Source organism: Ambystoma mexicanum, chromosome 6p, assembly GCF_040938575.1.
Source record: "Ambystoma mexicanum isolate Mex_15411 chromosome 6p, UKY_AmexF1_1, whole genome shotgun sequence".
Taxonomy (NCBI): Eukaryota; Metazoa; Chordata; class Amphibia; order Caudata; family Ambystomatidae; genus Ambystoma; species Ambystoma mexicanum.
Genome location: NC_090935.1, coordinates 669,668,140 through 669,686,518, shown reverse-complemented (window position 1 = coordinate 669,686,518; position 18,379 = coordinate 669,668,140). Strand labels below are relative to the sequence as shown.

The 18,379-nt window shown below is 42.7% G+C and overlaps 1 protein-coding gene across 3 annotated transcripts in view; it reads right to left on the bottom strand.

Moving 5' to 3' along the window:
* Positions 1-18,379, bottom strand: part of RASGRF2 (Ras protein specific guanine nucleotide releasing factor 2) — a 2,380,666-nt gene that overhangs the window by 1,340,730 nt on the left and 1,021,557 nt on the right. The gene's annotated exons all lie outside the window — the stretch shown is intronic.

The following is an 18,379-nucleotide window of genomic DNA, read 5'->3' as shown; positions in this document are numbered from 1 at the left end:
TGCTTACAGTAGGTGCACTGGTTCACATTCACAGTTCCCATGTGTGGGATACACTGTCCCATAAATTCCCTCCTCTTGGACCCCTTGCAATTTGCTGCAAGAGAACCCTAGTCTTTAAATCAACCTTTTTCTTTTCAATCTTTTCCTTCTCACTGTTCACTCTATTCTCATAATACTGGGCCATATTTAGGATTTCGGATTGTGATTTAGATCTGCCATGCACTTTCAGAGGCAGTGATTTCAGACTGAATGTTGAGCAATAGTCCACATATAAATTTATCAACAAACAATCTTTTCCCTGGTTCATTACTTAAATCCTGACCACTGAAATCCAAAAACCCTTGCTCGAATCTAAGAAAGCATTCTGTGACCCCCCTCTGTCTTCCCTTGCATGCAGGTGGCCAACTTATCCCAAATAATCATTTTCTCCGGTACCAAAGTCTTAGGTTTGTTCACAATTTGGTTAGGTAATGTCAGTATGCATTGTGGAGGTTTCTCTCCTGCCTTCCTTGTACTATCTGCCAACTCAAGTGCAGCCCATGCATCACCAAATGCAGTTGCATCATCTACGGTTCTGACCTGTTTCCATAAATCTGCCAGTAATATGACTGGGAATAATAAGTCTAAGTCCCCTAAAGTGAAAACTGAGGAGTTCAAAACATACTCAATTTCTTTATTGGGATTCTTTCTGATGTTGGGGATGGATTGTTTAAGAGTGCTAACTTCCTGTCTCAAAAAGGCGACATGTACAAATTGTGAGATATAATGCACAGCGATAATCCTTGGAGGTCCTTTGCCTGGTTCCTCTTTTTGTGGCACAAGAAGAGGGGGCACTTCTCTCATGGGTAATTGCACAGTGGGATTTTCAAACCTATTATTAAGGAGCAAAGCTAGGTGGAAGGACAGTGAGGTTGGCGGGGTGTCATCAGTAAACATGTATTCGTATATTGTCATAATATCGGCTGGACAGCCCGATTTTTTCTTAAGGCATTCGTCTTGCAAACATTCAGCCATAACTTGTAACACTTTCCTTTGAATGGATGGGGAATATTGAGTGAAAGTGTTGTGGATCTCCATAAGGGAGATAGAGGCATCTGAAATACATCTGAGAGTGTCTCTTGTGATGACATGCATTTCTTCGCTATTTGTAATATGAGTAGGTGAAAATCTTTTCTGGACATAGGCTGTGTGTCCTGTCTGTCTATCCAGTTTTAATTGGTGTAGCTGGTCTAGTTCTTGTTTAAAGGAAAATAGTTTTAATATGTGTTTGTGCATTTGCAGTGGTGTACCTCAGGTACAAGTTAAGAAATTCAAGTCCTGCAAATCCTGGGGGGCCGCAGTGTCGGTAAGATCTCCCCAAATCTGGACCAGGTATTGTCCCATTTGTTATAGCAATACTTTTGGTTCAGGGATGCTTCCATGGTATTTCAGAGAGCTGGAAGCGGCTGCTTCGTCACCCTCCTGTATATACATTTCTGCCCATTGCTGCAAGGCCTTTCTTCGCTCCAGGGGTACTGCACTACGAGTTACAGTTGTCAGTTCACTGAGGAGGTGTGAAGATGGGAGAAGAGGGGTATCAGAAGTGTCAGGGGTTGTTGATGGTGGGGGCTGAGGCGATTCGTGTGCAAGAGGGGGTGCAGGCCAACTATCAAAGCGTGTGTTGTGAGCTGGTAGTTGTGGCTGGGCTGCCGCCAGTGGCAGTGGAACATAGGCAGGGGGTGCAGAAGGAGGTGCTTGCCTTTCATTCAGAAGTTTGTTTATTAACTCATTAGATGCATGCACACCTACACTGGGCGCCAAATTGCGAATCAAAAATCCAGTACTGCAAATAAATAGAGGCCATCAGACATGAGTTAAACAGTAACAACAGTTTATTCCACTTCAAGTGGACCCAGGTTCAACTATGTCTGTCGGACAGCCATAGAGAAATTGAGCAATTACATTGTGGTGCACAAATCCTTATATACAGTTTCTGGTTTGCTTAGGTTGTCAAATTCCAGACTGCTTATGAGTTCCTGCAACGTATACATTGTTCTGTGAAATGCCTACATCTCTTATCTACGTCACGTTTGCACAGATTTACTGTTCGCAGAATTACAAAGTTCAGCCCGATCCCAGTGCATGAGACACTCCTGGTATCTAATCTATGTTTGCTTTGAGTAATAGTGGCCAGGCCGCAGTTTGTTTAAATTCTTCCTTCCTGGAATATACACAGCATGTCAGTTCTACATTAATTATTGGTATATACATCTGCAGACTTGTGCAATTAACTTTGGGAGACAGGGAACGGGAAGATATATAATATCTCTTATCTCAGTCTTGCCTGGTGATTCAGGTTTGAGACCTGCAAACACTGAGCTAATTATTCTTTGCAATAACATGTTTTCTGAAGGGCTCAGCAGTTTTCAGGCTGCAAATATCCAAGCTGGCAAAAAGAAAAAAGTCCAAAAATAGAGCCAAATGCACAAAATGGAGTCTGAGAGTGAGCAATAAATGTGAGAGCTTAGACTAACACAACTCGATGCTGTTTCATAGGGATGGAAGTTGTGTCTTTTTTCTTATTTTACTTTTCCCTTTTTTCCGGGGTTTGTTCTGGGATGACATGCTTGTCCCACTCTTGGGTTGGGGACATTGGGACCTGCATAACCCAGAAAGGCTTGTTGGATTTCTTCACCTACCGTCCCGTTGGAATACCACATCTTGGCTAGGGTATTCTCCTGAGTGCGAGCCCGACTCCCCTACCCAGGTGATCCTCCAATGCGCATCCACCCTCAGGGTTGGGATATGAAAGCGACAGCCCTCCCCACACCACCTGAATAGAGGGGTCTACATGGGAGAATACCAAAAGGTTTCTCACAATATGCAGACCTACAGATAAGGAGGTCAAGAATCAGATGAGGGCAGAATTCCCCAGGCTGAATCTAGAAGAAAAGGTGGCCAGAACTGGACAGCCAGATGGTGACTTATCTCCCAAGGGCTGAAGGGCTCAAGCAACAAGAGGATGTCTCCTTGTGGGCTGGTCAGGACAAACACCTGGAGCTCAGTAGCCTATTGGTAAATATGATTGATCTGAACAAATGCTACCAAGCCCTTTTAGGAGCAATTGGATTTTGTTGCCTAGGCTAGGGTAGCCACCTGCCCTTTTAACTGAGCAAATGAGCAAAGTCCATGGAAAGGCGCAGAAGCATGACCATGAAAACCGAATGTAGATTGGATGAAATTGACACATCTAAAGCTGGTTCACAAGGGCAAGGACGGGTGATGCTTTTGCAAAGGGAATGGTTGATTTGTGGGAATATATGCTACACTGAAAAGGGAACATTTAATCAAAATGTGTTTGCCTCTAAAGTTGTCTAAAGGTCAGGAAGCTCAAGCTCTGATCATCTTGCATTTTCTAAACTGGCAGATTTAACTCCTGCTACTGCCTGTAATAAGGTGGTTACCACTCCTTCGATTAAAATGAAAGGGACCGGTCCAGCCAGATATCAACCTTGGATCATTGAAGAGGTAGGGGAGTATCGCACCACTTCATGATCCAAGGTATCCATCTCATGCGGGGTGTGTTGAGAGAGATGGAGTTTCTAGCATGCCTTGATACGAGAATGGTAAATCTGGGCTCAGCATTTTTCTTCATACTGGTGCATCTTGATAGTCAATATTTGTTTGCTTTTACCTATACATCTTTACAGTGTGCATTCACAACCCTTTTTCCCAGATTTTAAAGAGAGATCTAGACTCTCTTGTGCTCAGACGAGCGTCGTACAGTATGTCGATGATTTACTGTTAGCATCACCACCACTAGAAGCATATCAACAAGATTCCCGCGGTTTGCTAACTGCACTTGCTCTGAAGGGGCACAAAACATCCAAAGAAAAGCTCCAATTGTGTCAAACCTGAGTCTATTACACGGGGCACAGAATCACAGCAGGAATGAGACAACCGTCTGAGGCCTGAACTGATGCCATCATCCAAGTTCCCGCAAGCAAATGGATACTTGGTAATGCCTCTATTGTGAAGCCCTTCCCAGCCTTAACCCTAGATTTAGCATCCAAACCTCTCTCTTTTAAACCAGAAACTGATAAAGCATTCACTAGTCAAACAAGAATTCTTTACAGCCCTGTCTATAGGTCTTCCAAATGATCAGAAACCACTCACCCTGTACTCTGAGGAATGTGATGGTATTGCGCTAGGGGTACTGATACAATTGCACAGTGACATGCACTGCCCTATATAGCTACTATAGCTCAATTCTGAACAATGCAGCTGCAGGTCTGCCACCCTGGCTTCGGTCTGGGGCTGCATCTATGGTTATTAATACAGAAGAAAGATATTTTAGTCTTGGGACACCCAGCAAATGTTGCAATACCTTAAGCTGAAACAGCACTACTTCTGACATGGAAAATCCAGCACATTCCCAATTCTCATTTGACTGCATGTGAAAAACTCTTGCTTTCTACTGCTAATGTGGCTGTATCTCACTGTTCTATCCTGCCCCCAACCTCCCTGCTCCCTAGGCCGCCTGATAGTGAATCACATGAGTGTCTAATGGCTACAGAAAGCCTCTTGACTCACAGACTTGTCCTGAAAGACGTAGCACTGAACAACCCTGAGTTTAATCTTAATACTGACGGTTTTGGTTTTAGGAGTGAACATGACAATGTAATATGCTGTTGGTACACAATATGACATTTTCGGGGTTCACTGCTTGCCTAGCACCCAATCCATCCATGTTGCAGAACTTTCTTCTCTTACATGTGCCTGTATTGTAGCAAATCATACATCAGTCTCCATATATAAGAACTCAGGTAATGCTGGTAGTGTTACCCAAGATTTTCGTTCATTTTAAAAGCAGCAATGTGTACTTACCTCAGCTGATAGTCCAATAAGCAACTGAGCCTTACATAGCTGTGCAGCTTAATGCTTTATTGTTGCCTTCTACTATCTCTGATGGAAATACAAAGCTCATGAATTCTGTCTCTGCTGTTGTACGAGAAACACTAGGGCTGGCTACACAGCCAGTGCTGTGGCCCTCCAAGGCAAATTGGCTCCTAATCATGTCCTTACTTGTATTTCGGCAGACCAGTCTCCAATTGCTTCAGGCTCCTAGTCTGGAGGTATTGCAGGATTTAGCTCCCGAACAAGAAAAGGCATTCTTATCTCGCAAAGGAAGTAGTTACATATGGATGCACTATGGCACAGTCCCGATGGTAACTTTAGTAGCACCTTGTACACTTACCCTGCCTCGCTCCCTAACCCACTTTGTAGCCCATACAGGGGAGACGGGTACGATCACACTTATTAAGCCTGACTGGCTGCCTCCTTATTTTCCCACCAAAGCTCATCATTATTGCAGCACTTGCCAAATTTATGTGACCCACAACATGGGTCAATCTGTTAAAACTCTGCCCGCTGCACACCCAGCTCCAAAAGGGCCATTCTGGAATGTAGAGATAGACTTCATGCAGCTCGAGAAAAGCCCTTCATATGAATATATCCTATTGGTAGATGTATTTTTAGGGTAAACTGAAGATGCCAACACTACAGCAATGAATGTTGTATTGTATTGTAGTCATTTATATAGCGTCATTTCCCCATTTGTATGACCTCAATGCACTTTGTGGTTGGAACAACCTCGGGGACCGAAGTCCAGGAATTGGAAATTTGAAGAGTTTACTTTAAGATGCGTGTGTGCATTCTAGCCATGATTAGGACTTAGGAGAGCTGGCTAGTCTCCAGTAAGCAACCCATAGGTCAGGCATGTGGGTGGGTGCTGTTGGTGGTTAAGACAAAGTGCTAGTGCAGGAGACTCAATGGGTGCCCAGCTAGACCAATATTTGTCATAGGTTGTCGCTGTATACTAATAGCAGAGATCTTGAGGCACGTCAGGGGTTTCAGTTTGGATGGCTATGCAACCAGCTAGACCGAATTTAACATAGCCAAAGCTGCATTCTAGAGTGCATGGATGGGGAGCAGTGCCAGCGGCATGTGTCCACAGATATGGTGCAATTTATACATACATGACACTCGGATGGAGTTTATCATCAATGTCGCTTTCCTAGGTCTACCAAGGCGATTGGCTGGTCTCGCAAAGCAAGAACCAGCTTGATTTGGGAACTTGAGCAGTGGGATAAACGTCTATGTTTCGAACACACCAGTAAATGGAGAAACACCTAAATTGGAGGCAAAACAGTAACAGAGGGAGCACCTAAAATATGAGACTCAACTTGAGACATTTGAGCAGTGGGGGGAAACACCTAAATTTGGGACAGAGCAACAAATGAAGAATTTTGATACACAGAAGTAAATTGAAAACACCTAGATATGAGGCATTGGCTAGTGGTATAAAAGCAAGATTGAGACACAGCAGTAAGTGGCGAACCACCTGGATGTGAGACATTTGAGCAGTGGGAGGAACGCCTAAGTTTCAGGCACAGCAGTGGTTGCAAAACTACTACCTAGATGACTAACATGGGGGTGCTATTTTGTGAAAGGTAATACGTTTGCAAGGGCTTTACTGGAATACAGTAATTGCTGTATTTCCCACCCAGACCACAATAACCTTATCAGTCGCTGCTGGTTGACAGTGGCAGGCTTCCCAGATGAACACGGGCAAACACGGTTTGGAGCTGCTTTTTCGGGAGCTGCCCTTTGCCTTGTGGCCCTTAGCCGAGGGCTGCCGGGGCAGGAGGCTGCCCTGGATGGTCGATATGAATGGCTAGCCAATCTGTCCGGGTAGGGGAAATGGGGGTGGGCGGGTGTTCAATGAAATAATCGAAGAAAAAAAATCCAACGGGAGAAAATGTCAAATTCGGCACTGTAAAAATAGAAATGTTGAGTAAGGGGAGCATGGGCTGCAGAGGTTTCCCCTGCTCCCGTTACTTGACATTAATGGAATTCAGGCGTGACGGGGGTGTTCCCTCCTTCCCTAAAAAAGGAAGCGGGAGACAAATTATGTTTTTATAAAAAAAGAAAAAAAAGCACCCTGTGGTGGAAGTTTTGCCTCTCAATGGGGAGGCGGAGTTCACGTTGCAGGGAAACAGCCGTGCAGTGGAACAGCAGGTACATAACCTGCAGAGGTATGTTTGGATGTTAGGGGGATGGCGGGCAGGGTGAAGTACATGATTATTTCATTCCGGGTATTTTGAATTTGTCTTTTCTGAATTTTGACATTTTTGTATATGAAATAATCACGTACATCTGACTGGGGAACGGAGACTAGCCGGTGATTAGGAAAAGCAGGTGGAGAGGGTTGGGCAAAATGTACAGAATTCACTATCCATTTTGGTCTCCCTGTTATCATAGATAGTGACCTTAGTGCACACTTCACTAACCAGGTGATTAGAGATATTTGCACAGTTCTTAATATCAGTCATCACCTTCATTATACATAACACCCAATGGTGATATTAAGATGCAACTGTCAAATATTTGTTGGGAAACTGGTCTAAGATGGCCAAAAGCATTTCCACTTACACTACTTCATAGTCGCAAAATATTGCAAACTACAAACAAGGGTAATCAAAAAATTACATTGTGTCTGGGTTCACCATCCATATGGCCACTAACTCTCCACTAGCTCTGTGTAGGAGGAACCCGCATCTTGATGACAAAAAGTATCTTGAACTTTTGTGAATGCTTCATAAAGCTAGTCAGATTTCTCTATTTTTCAGAAGCTCCTGATGATCCATGTCATTCACTTGTGCCCAGTGACTGGCTCTACACCTTTTAGCCCTCCAGCTCAAATGCAAGGAGACTTTTGAAGTGTGGACTATGAATACTGCAATTAAGTGTCAAGGACATTTGTCCTGGATCCCTACTTTTGCATGGAGGAAAGTGTTGTCGGTTGAGGTTCCAACACCCCAGACGTTATCTCCTGAAGCCTCACAACAATGACTCCTTCGGCTGCACCTTACCTACTCCCAACACCAGAGTAGTTCTGCTCCCAACACCTGCTTACAGCAATCTTCTCCTAAGCCAGTTGGACCGGGTGGTAAACAGATCTGAGCATCCCCTCTGACACAGAATAAAGCTGCAGCTTCAACATCAGCACCAGTGGTTTCACGTTATACTTACCGGCACCCACTTGCTTGAGGCACAGAGACAACAGCCTTTGCACAAGTAAAACCTCCATTATCGACTTGAGAGGTCCTTTTTCTTTCATTTCTGTTGTGTCTTTGAACAACGTTTCTTGTATCAAAAAAAGAGAAAGAACTGCAATGGACTTCTGTGCTTCTGTCATTTTTGTATCATTCTCTTCAACGCTATTGTTGCTTTGCTTCTGTTGACTATCGGAATCCACCTTCTAGTGTTCATGCACAATAATGCAGTCTGATAGCAAGTCTCCATAACTGTGACTCCTTGGTCTGTGAGCCACCCTGTTATTCTTCATATTAGTGGGATTTTGTTTTGAATGCAGGGTCTTTGGAACACTGTGAAGTACTGCTGCAGATCCACAAACAGTTTGTAAAATGAATCTTGCAAGCTGGACATTGACTGTGTGGAACTACTACACAACATGACTTCCCCTTCATCTCAGCATCATGTTTTGAACATGGATTGTTGCTACTTTTGAGACTGTTTTTTCAAAGTCCATGGATATCGACATTCATCTTTGTTTTCGATGGCAGTAACAGCTATTTGTATACAACCTGGTGGCAGGCATGCAACCAGAACATATGTTGCTGTTGGGTCTGCACAGACCGGCCCCAAGATAAAGATTTTGAATTTCCATTGGCATCTGACTTGAGATTTGCCACTGATACAGAGGGTCACAAGTCCTGTAAATGAAATGATGCCCAGCACCTTCTGAACTGGATACAAAAGCAGCTCCTATTAGATTGGCTTCTTTTGATAACAGTTTCCTCTGTTATGTTGATAAAGTCACCCGATTCATGAGCACTTTTTGCTAAATGGTGTCCCTTTCTTCTTTGATGTGGGGCTCTCCTTTTCACTGCGGCTGGTTATATGACTTATAATGGTATATATGTTATCTGTGAAACATATGCCTACAATAGGCCTCCATCCCACTATTCAGGATCCTGTTATATAAGTTATACCTTGCCTGCCATGCAACACTACATGCACCTACACGACATAAGAGAAACTCTTGGTAGGCCACATTTTCCTGAAGGTATGGGTTATCCGTTACACTGGTTAGGTATTATGCTAAACAGTGATAACTTCTGTAGACATCTCTAATGACACAGCTGATTGCCTTTCCCTGAATACAGTGAACCTGTAGCCTTGGGTACTACAGCTTCGGATACCATAGCTATGGGGGAGAGTTTGTGCCTTATTGGTTCAGAGTGTTGCACATGTGGTCCTGCCTATGCTAGCAACATAGCCGCCATTATCTCTCGCATTCGTGAGTCAGCTACTGCCCCACATAGGGAAAACACAGACATATACTGGTCCTTATTGTTATTTGATTGCCAGAACATTAGTGTCTTTGGGAACCTCCTCATTGCATGGAATCCTGATTCTACTAGCAGCCCAAGATGGAATTTATTGTGCCATTCTGTTCATACAATGTGTTACTAACAGCCCCTGCAAGAGCCATGCAAATACAACGGAAGTAGAGGAAAAGCTGTGGTAGTGAAAATGAATGAGGAACTGTCAGGGGAAAGTGATAAGGGTCATTTCTGAGCGGAGTTCAAGTTGCTGAATTTTGGAGGGACAGAGACTAAAACATTGGGCCTTATTACGACATTGGCAGTAGTTGCCGCTGGAGTCGGTTTTTTACCAGCACCCGGTAATGGGGATGTACCGGGGAATTCCAGTCCCAGCAGACCCAGAACATCCCCATTGCCGGGTGCTGTATTACTCCCCATTCCCATTTGAGCCCCATAGTGCTCAATGGGAATGGGGAGGTCGGATGCACCGGCACCGTTCCAGAATGGTGCCGGTGCATCCAACATGCTCTGTTTGCGGGTGCCGGTACGCCTGCCAGGTCACACCTCCTGCGAGCAGAACTCGTAGTTTGCCGGTCCGGTAGTAACGGCGCCGATAGCTTACTCGCTCTGTTATTACCGGACCAGCAAACTTGTAATGAGGCCCATTGAATTGATAGAAAGAGTTCAAGTGAAAGATATTTCCAGAATCCTTAACTTAAATGACACACCTAAATAGGAAATCAACAGCCTTCCAATCATTGTCTGCTTCTTGAATCGCTCTCTCTCTTTGTTCCCACTGTATTTTTAATTGTTCTTGTAACAATGTGTTTCACATTCAGGATCCAATGTGAAACTAAAGCCTCACCTAAGCCTTGAAACCGCAGCAGACAATTTTGGCGCATTACAAAACCAAAAAATAAAATAGTAACAAAAATATTGTTTCAATAATTTTGGATTCAAAAATCAATTAGGTCAAAAAAACATCTTGTGGGTGTGGATGAGTAGATAGGTCAAAAGTGGAAGACATCATAACTAAAGCAATGACTTTAAATGGTATAACCTTTTTACTCATAATACAGGGGAGGACTTTAAATAAATATTGGGGGCATTTCTGAAAATGAATTTACGGTATTAATATTTATTGCACTTGCACCCAGGTGCTTGTCTTGGCCTTCACCAGGTAAGAATTGATAGGAATTACCAAACAACTCAGAAGGAATGAGCAAAGAATTGAAATGGCTACACTCTTTCAATAAATATTATTCCCTATCAATGCATGTCAATAAAGCAAGATTATATTGACTGCACATGCTGCTTGACCTGAAATGATATACTGTTATAGTTATTTATGAGAAATAGATTAAACAGTATTTGTATTACTAAGCAGATTAAATGATGAAGATGTTTCCGCAGGGTACGTTTTTATTGGATATCCGTATTTTCTTTCTCATCCAACATTTATCCATGACTTCCATGTCATTACTTTGTTACTATAAATTCATTACACTTTACCATGGCAGTACCTTTACTATCAAAGGGCTATTATGCTAGCTTACATGATTTGCACACAGGAACTGAAGTCTGGGTTTGTTTGAATATTAATGGGGAGCTTTCTGAAACTATGCAATCTCACAGAGGCATGTGCCAGGGCTCTGTCCTGGTGCCTGCTCTTTTTAATCTATACATGGCCCAGGAGTTAATGCACTCCAAGTGTTTTCCACCAGGGCTATCGGATATTCCATTTCAATGACTAGCCTTTGCGGATGACTTGGTGTTAATAGGCCAAACACCCATCTATTTGCAGTGTTGTCTCACAACTCTGGAAGGTTACATGAAAGATAACCTGGATATTAATTGTAATAAGTGAACGATTCTGATCTTGCAAATCAAGGTTCCAGTTAGTAATTTCACATGGGCCTTAAACAATAATAGACTAGAGAAAGTGAATAATTGGAAATAGCCTGGTTTCAAGGGAAAATTAATGCACATAAATCATTTGAAAATCTTTGATTGTTGGTTACCCCATTGGTAGCTCAAATGAAATAAAATAATGCAAAATATGGGCATTTTTAATTAGTTCAGATGGTTTGTTTTTACAGAGCAGTAGAAATTGCAAATATCATCTATGGTTCTGAAATGTATCCCTTAAAACTGAATAATGATTGGAATAAATTAGAATCATTTATCTGGAAAAAAGTGTTATACCTTCCGAGGTGCGGGCCAATTGTATCGATTAGATACGAATGAGGTATAATCGCTTCTCAGTCCTTGATTCAATGGAAGAAATTGTAACCACTTAGAAATATTATGGACGCCCCCCCCCCTTCCCCCTTGCAATTCTTTGTTTGGGGACCTATGTGTATTAATGAATTCTAAGAAATATGCATCATTAAATGTATGGATTGACAACGTAATTAGTTGTTGAAGAGCTTGGTTGCAACACATTTGCTTTTACCGTAAAATCCCAATAGTGTAAAACATAAATTATATATATTTTATTTTAATTATTATATAGTTAAATTAATAACGTTTGAATGCATACATCATGTCATAAAAGAATAATATGTAATTTCACTGGCATCAGTGTATCACATTAGAACAGCGAATTCATGCTTCAATAACAGCTATTATCGCATAGTTTCTTTCCATAACCTAGTAAAATAAATGATGCATCCCTCATGATTCCCAGACATGAATATGGCCCACAGCTGGTTAGGGCTTGCTATCATCTCTTGTCAGGAAGCTATGGCCGCTTTTAGCTGGAGGGACATCATTTCGCAGCAGTCAAAAAGGAGATGGCAAACAGATTCCAAGACCAATTCACCACAGAACCAGCAACGCCTATGGTTCCTTACAACTTTAGTCCAGCACCTGGTAATCAAACGTTTTGACTGCATTAAATTTAAGGCACAGATAGTCCCATACCAAATGGTTTCCAATACAATTCTGAATGTAGGATGGAGTCAGTTGTCTTTCCAGAATGTATGGGAAAAACATTCATCTGTTGATTTTCTGGGCAGATCGACAATCATCTGTTCATGGATATGAGCCTCTAATACTTTCCTCATGGCTCGTTTATACTGACTGAGGTTCACTATAAGAGGATCCACACCATGTTTCCCAAACCATAAATCAGACAGTTGTTTGAGGACCCCCAGTGTAGAAGAGTTCATAGAAGCAGCTTTAGTATTAAACACGTCATACAGCTGGCCCATGAGAGTATTACTCGCAGCATGGGCAAGCTTCCAATACAAAATTAAACAAGACAGTGTGATATGTTTTCTTATGGGTATTAGACCAAACTCTAAAAATAGCATATGGGCCTCATCACGAGTTTGGCGGTAACCCTTAAATCCGGCGGTCGCGCTATTGCCGTCGGATTTAAGGGTCCGCCAAATCAGGGCTTCGGCGGATTTCTCCCCAGCTCTGAGCTTGGGGGAAATCCACTGGAAATTCACGCTATTACCACCGGTGGGAAATCCGCCGGCAGTAAGAACGCGAAAATTCCCCATTGAGCCCAATGGGGAATGGGGCATTCCCGAATGTGCTCAGTGGGGAAAGGGTAATTCCATTACTGCCAAACCTGTGATCCGGCGCTGATAGCGCTGGCGGGTTTGGCGGTAGGGCTAATACCGCCGGTGGTAATACCGCCGGCATTACCGCCCAACTCGTGATGAGGCCCATAATGTGGTAAATGTAAAATCCGTTTGAGGGTCGTTTGAGGGCCTTCAACGACCCAAGAGCCCATGCCTCAGCAGCATAGCAAATAATGGGGGCAATCTTCATGGAGTATAATTTAACCACAGCTCCCACATAATATCCCCCTCCCCTATAAGCAAAGGAACAAATGGCTCCTGAAATTTGGGCACTGCAGACTTTAAGTTTGTGCAGAAATGGTTGACTCACACGTTTTGCATTAAACCCAATGCAAAGATATGTGTATTCATTTACAACTTCAATAAGGTCCCCTTTGAAGTGCCAGGCCAGTCGGCCCACTTTTTTGTGACAGGGCTTGAACACCATAATTTTAGTTTTTGTCGTGTTCACATTTAGATAATTTCTTTCAGAGAAGGAGAGGAGGTTATCTAAGGCAAATTGCAATCCACAGGGTGTGAGATTGAGAATAGCAATGTCAGCGGCATAGCCAAACCACTGTACAGCCTGATTACCCATTCTACGTAGAATTCATCTGGGATTGATCAGAGCCCCTCCCCATGTTAGATACATACAAACTAAAATACAGGGCAGCCAGAGTGCAGCTCTGTTTGATACCCAATTTGTATTTATCCAATTTGAAGTTCCGCCATTGCCCTCCAACAGCACTTCGATCCGTGTCTCCTCATGCAACAGAATGATCATTTTAAGCAGGCTGGATGGGATGCCCGCTGTGGACCGCTTTCCCCATAGCCTTCCACGTTCCACTGTATGAAATGCAGCGGTGTAATCTGCAAATTCCACATATATATAAGACCTCTGTCAATCTGCCATGACTGTTGAATTGTAGTTTAAGGGCTAACACATTAACAGAAGTGGAACATCCCTTTCAGAACCCAGTTTGATCCAATGGAATAATGCCAGCAGTCTCTGTTCAATTTGTCAGTTCCTCAAGCAAGATTTTAGCAAATATTTTGGAGGGAACATCCAACATCGCCAAGAGGCAATCATTTCGAGGATCTGCATGGGAGCCCTGTTTTAGGGCTGGTACCAGTATGCTATTGTACCATGATTGTGGAAGCGATTGGTTAGCAGCAATGTAAGAAAAGAGATGGTGTAGGACATTGGTCCACAGCCCAACATCCGATTTTATCAGATGGTTGGAGAGCCCATCAGGGTCTGGGGCCTGAGATGACCTGCTATTGCTGATCAGTCTGTCAACTTCATGTTTACTTCTCCGAAATTGCCACACTCCAGACTGAGGAGGAATTACAAATGTTCCAGATTAATGCCCCCTAGTGTGTATGTAGGTGATACAGACACTCAACAACACCATTGATTATGGAAGCACTATGCTTACTGTGTTTGTTGATGATCTGCCAAAATCTCTTAAAATCATTTGTTTGTACACTAACAGCCAAATTCTTCCATTTTTCACATTCTCTAAACTGGCAATGTTGTCAAAGCCTCTTAATATAGTTTGCCCTTATTGTTTCCAGCCAGAGGCATATTCATCTTGGTCGGTCTTGTGTAGGACCAAGCTACGTAGCTCTATGTCCACAGCTTTTTTTTAATCACTAATCAGTTTATCGTAGCCATGGTTCTGGATTTTTCCCAATCCAGAGGCCTGTCTTCTCTTGCTCACAGCTTTAGGGAAAATAGCGGTGTTTATAGCCAGTACACACTCCTCATATTTGGCCAACAATTGGAGGCCTGTGTGCAAATCAATGTCATGTGGTTGTGAAATATTAGATACACTGAATTGGTCAAATATTGTGTGTGTGATTACTAAGGCAGCTTCAAGTTTGGTAGAGGACCATTTTATGCTAGTCATAGCATTGTTGAGAGAAACAGTCCCTGTGTTTTGATCAGCAAAATTACATTGTTGTATATTAAGGCTCAGCACAATGGGCAAATGATCACTCTTGTGATGCTGGATTATAGCCATGCCTACTATCAGGGAAGAGTAATTTGCTTCAAATACATAGTCTATAATACTGGAGCTAATGGCAATAGACCTTGTAAACTTCGGGGGGCAGTCAGAGGGTCCCGCTCCATTCATCATGAAGAAAACCCTCAAGAATATAGGAGAGTTGCCCAATCATTTCCAGAGGAACATGTGTGGTCAAGCCCAGTTCCCTCAACCGGGCCAGAACAATAAACCAATGTAGACCATTTCCTCTTGATTAAAGTGGCTCAGGATGCGAGAATTAAAGTCTCCACATGCAATTATATGAGCAGTAATAGTAGAGGTAGTAGTTTCAAACCATTCTTCAAGATCCCTAAGATTTGCCAGCTGAGCTGAAATATAGGGGGGGTCATAAACTGTGACAATGAAAATGTCTTTCTGTTCAGCAGAGTCTATAAAAGTCATCTTGCCAACCAAAATGTTCAAAGAAGGGAAATGGACCTCAGTAAACAGATATGGCTTTTTTACACTCATTAAAAGACCACCCTTCCGTCTGCCCTTTTTCACCCTTCATAGCACATTTTTGGATGATCCATCCACCCATCCACCCACCCATCCATCCATCCATCCATCCATCCATCCATCCATCCATCCATCCATCCATCCAGGACAAAGGGTCTGCCATCCAGGGGCCAGATTACAGAAAGTTTGCATCGGTGCAAGTGCAAAGTTGGCAAGGTATTAGCACTAGGGCAAAGTTTGCCCTATTTTTTAAAACAATGGGACACATTAGAAAACTATTGCACCGTGACAAGTGCAGTTTGGCAGTGTATAAGTGCCAGGGCAAAAATTGCCCTCAGGCAAAAAAGATACATGTTTACTGTATTATTGCAACAGGGCAAAGTTTGCTGTAGGGCTAATACGGAATGGTATTAGCACTAGGCCACAGTTTGCCCTATTTTTTAAAACAGTGGGGCACATTAAAAAACCATTGAACCTCGACAAGTGCAGTTTGGCATACTAAAAGCACCAGGACTAATATTGCCCTAGTGCTAAAAAGATTCATTTTTGAAGTATTTTTGCATCAGGGCAAAGTTTGCCCTAGTGCTAATACCATTCCGTATTAGCACTAGGGCAAACTTTGCCCTGGTGCAAAAATGTTGTGAAAATGCATTTGTTCTGCACTAGGTCAACTTTTGCCCTGGTGCTTTTAATATGCCAAACTGCACTTGTCGAGGTGCAATGTTTTTTTATGTATCCCAGTGTTTTTAAAAATAAGGCAAACTTTGCCCTAGTGCTATACCATGCAAACTATGCATTTTCACTGGTGCAAAGTTTCTGTGATCTGGCCCCAGGTCTCTTGAAGTGCAATTATACGAAAACCATCAATATGATCCAACAGACCGTACTGAGCATACAAATGGGAGGGTCCCCTCATGTTCAAACTTAGAATAATGAAAGGACTATTCGGGACACTGCAGATGCTGCTGTTGTACCAGTCCGGCTAACCATTCCCAGTGGTCTGCATCATTGCGTGAGCCAAGCGCGTCTCCCCTGAACCCATAAGAGCCATATTGGATCCTCTATTAGCAGCAGGTGGAGGTAGGGCCACTCGAGAAGGTAAGGTGGATGGACGGTCATAGATGGGACCATCAGTAGGAGAAATTCGACTACTGTTGTGAGTGGTCAAATTAAGAGCTCTTTTTACAGAGTAGCAGGGAGCATTCATATCCAGCACGAAAGAAAAACTGAGAATATTCCATGACAAAATCAACCATCCCGCCTGGAAAGAAGTATAGCAGAGAAGTTACAGATTGAACATCTTCACATTGATGGACAATCTTGATGTGATCAGGGTGGATCATTTGCAACGGAATGCTGGCTTGGAATAACCCCATGACCTGTGACTGGTTTAGGTAGTCATGTGGTTCCTGGTTGAAAAAGGCTTCTGATTTGTAAATCCTTTTCCAAGGGCTCAGGCTGAGGGCAAGAGGGAGGTCCCAATACGCTAACCAAAGTTGGGCGAGTGTGAAAATATGCCTTTTTTGGAGGGACATTCCCTTCATCAGAGTCAATGGTTCCAGGGGCACCTGTAGTCACCACAACCATCAATTCTGAAGAGCGAGCATGGCCTTCCTTTGATCCCACAAGAATAGGCAGACCGTCATTTGCCACTACTGTTGTCTCAGGAATGTTAAACAGATGTTTCTAACTAGGTCTCGGGAGGATAGCTCAGCGGCAACGTGCTCGCCTTGGAAGCAAGACGACATGGAGCAACACAGTTTTGATCCCCGGGACTTTGCTTAGAAACCTCTGGGTATTAAGCACGTTATAAATAACCTATCATATCGTATCATAGATGTACCGTGGTGAACTGTAAATCTTTTTCTCATCGTCCAAAACCCTATTATTTCTTGTCCAAATATCTAACCAAGTTTCCCTACAAGAAGGATCTGCATGCTTTTAGGATCCAATACTGTAATAGATGTGTACATAATCAGCAGTCTTTAACCTCTAGACATTTCTGGAAAAGGATCTTGAGTGGCAATCACATAGGACTTTTTTTTACTGCAATTAATTATTTTAACACAATGTTGGGTCTGGATTTATGGTATAGATAATTTTTTTAACCTAAAGATCACTGTTTGTAATATTGTCAAGACTTTTTTTATTTTAATTGTAATGTGTGTATGGGTTTTGTGTAATGTCTAAGGTTTCTTAGAAAACCAAATCACATAAATAAATGTTATTAATTATACTTTCTTATAGTAGCTCCAGTCGGATCCAATATGATGAAAAGAGCGAAGTGAAGTAAATTGCAGGCTGAGAGAATGACGGGTAATTCTGTACTTTGCAGTTATTGTGTGTAGATGCTAAAGTGGCAAAGGAATAATAAATTCACCATTATTTTTTTCCTTAACAACATACATTGACTGGAAAAAAATGTTTAATCTTGAAGCCCATTTTAATTTCCAGTTATTTGTGAAGAGTATTCATGTATTAATTAACACAATGTTGTAAAGAGTATACATGTTGCACTTGCCGCTGAGGGGAGCCTGCAATCACAGGTTTGCAACCAGCAGAACCAACTAATATATCGCTGTGATCTCCTTGGTCCGTTAGTAATGATAACCCTTCTGATCACAGTGCCTCGAGGCATGAGGAATCAAGGAGTCAGACGTCAAACTTCACATCAAACGCCTCTCTGGTGGAAAGTGGTCACACCTCTGTAATCCTGTCCTTGAAATATTGGTTGCAAAAAGGCACTCACGGTACAACTGCAACGGAGAGGTCCCTTGTATATACAGTGGTCATATGTCATGATTTCTCACCTGTACATCATGGGTCTATCAAGTGATTGGATTTTATGCCTCCACTCAAAGATATCTGATGTGTACAGTTATCGCACCTCTATGTTTCTGTG